We start from the raw sequence: 2,038 nt of genomic DNA, 5'->3' as shown, positions 1-2,038 counted from the left end.
GGCGTGCTCGGGCACCTGGGCTGCTGGGCGCTCCTCTCTCCCCTGTTCTCCACGCTGATAGGGTGTATGATTGGCATCGGCCTGGCGGTGGCTCTACAGCCCGGCGCCGCCCTCGTCGAGGCCAAAAACCACACGGGTGGGAGCCCCTCCGCCCCGCAGGGCTCCGGCAAGTCGGTGCTGGATTCTATCCTGGATCTTCTGAGAAATGTATTCCCTTCCAACCTGGTGACTGCAACCTTCCGCTCGTATGCGACCTACTACGAAGATGGAGATTTCTACGGAACCACGATGAAGGTGCCTGTGGGGCACCAGGTGGAGAACATGAACATCCTGGGCCTGGTGGTGTTCTCCATGGCCTTTGGTGTGTGCCTGCGGAAGCTGGGGCGGAACGGAGAGATACTCATCCACTTCTTCAGCTCCTTCAACAACGCCACCATGGAGATGGTGTCCTGGATCATGTGGTACACCCCCGTGGGCGTCTTGTTCCTGGTGGCCAGCAAGGTCATGGAGATGGAGGACATGAACAAGCTCTTCTCCAGTGTCGGCAAATACGTCCTGTGCATCATGCTGGGCCACGGCATCCACGGGCTCCTGGTGCTGCCCTTCTTGTACTTCATCCTCACCAGGAAGAACCCCTACCGCTTCCTGTGGGGCATCCTGACAGCGCTGGCCATGGCCTTCGCCACTTGCTCCAGCTCCGCCACTTTGCCGCTGACCATGCAGTGTGTGGAGAGCAACGGCGTCTCTAAAAACATCTGCCGCTTCATCCTGCCCATCGGGGCCACTGTCAATATGGACGGAGCTGCCCTCTTCCAGTGTGTGGCCGCAGTGTTTATTGCGCAGGCCAACCAGAGGCCCCTGGATATAGTGATGATCATCACCATCCTGATCACGGCCACCGCCTCCAGCGTGGGCACCGCGGGCGTCCCTGCTGGAGGTGTCCTCACTCTGGCCATCATCCTTGAGGCAGTCAACCTGCCGGTTGACCTCTCCTTGATCCTGGCTGTGGACTGGCTAGTGGACCGGACCTGTACGGTCATCAATGTGGAAGGTGATGCCTTTGGGGCGGGAATCCTCCAACATTTGGTGGATCGGGGAAAGGCTAGTAGTGGCTCAGTGCCCCAGTTGCTCCAGGTGAAGAGTGACAGCTCTGTGGCTGCAATGCCGATCTTCAGACACTATTCAAGACCATCTAAGGATACTGCCAGCTCCAGGAAGAGCTTAGGCATGTAAGCCCCAGCAGGGACCTTCCCTGCTCTAATGGTGCACTTTGGATATTCAAGTCATGAGAGATGGATCAACGGACAAACTCGTTCTCTAGCAACCCTGCCCATAAACTATGGGGAAACACAGGCCCCAGCCTCCCTTCCCAACCTACCTCTTCCCAACCCCATATCTGGGAGGCCTTGCTACTGGGATATATGTGTATGTGGGTATGAATGTCTCCCCAAATCTCCCTGGTCCTCAACTCCTGCCCCCACCCAAGGTTAGGAAACAGCAAGATAGAGAAGTAGCATCCTCCACGCCTTATCCTGGAAGCCTGCCTGGCTTCCCCATCTTGGGGCACAGGTCGCCACGTGGAATTCTGACCTCTTTGATAGCATGTTCCCACATGTGCCAGCTCATTTGCTGGTTATTTTGGTGGCTGTAGCTGTGTGTGTGTATGCATGTGTATGTGTGTGGGTGTGCTGTGGCTAGATGGTATGTCCCTCCCTGTCCCGGGAACTCTGGGTAGGGGGAGACTGAGGAAAAACACTGCTGTCACTCCAGAGGACATTTTTTTTTTACCAATAAAATTGTCAAGTATTAAAAAAATAAAAAGATCTCCCTAAGTGACTGAGGAAGGGCCATACATGGGAGCCACTGTTCTAGCCACTGAGTGGCTCCAAAGTTGCTTTTTAACCTCATTCACACATATATTGATACACAGAGATTTAGACTAAGTAGAATTGTGACTCTAAAGGCAAAGGAGGGATTTGGCTGTGTCAGTCCTTGAGTTTGTAAATAGTTGGTCTATTCATTACTCCAGTATGGAAGG

The 2,038-nt window shown here is 54.4% G+C and overlaps 1 protein-coding gene and 1 pseudogene across 2 annotated transcripts in view; one reads left to right on the top strand and one right to left on the bottom strand.

Annotated features, from left to right (window-relative positions):
• Positions 1–1,233, top strand: LOC102433250 (annotated as a pseudogene).
• Positions 1–2,038, bottom strand: part of JAZF1 (JAZF zinc finger 1) — a 298,763-nt gene that overhangs the window by 95,209 nt on the left and 201,516 nt on the right. The window lies entirely within an intron of this gene.

Source organism: Myotis lucifugus, unplaced genomic scaffold (genome assembly GCF_000147115.1).
Source record: "Myotis lucifugus unplaced genomic scaffold, Myoluc2.0 scaffold_52, whole genome shotgun sequence".
Classification (NCBI taxonomy): Eukaryota; Metazoa; Chordata; class Mammalia; order Chiroptera; family Vespertilionidae; genus Myotis; species Myotis lucifugus.
The sequence above is the reverse complement of the archived record's forward strand: the minus strand, read 5'-3'. Positions and strand labels throughout refer to the sequence as shown.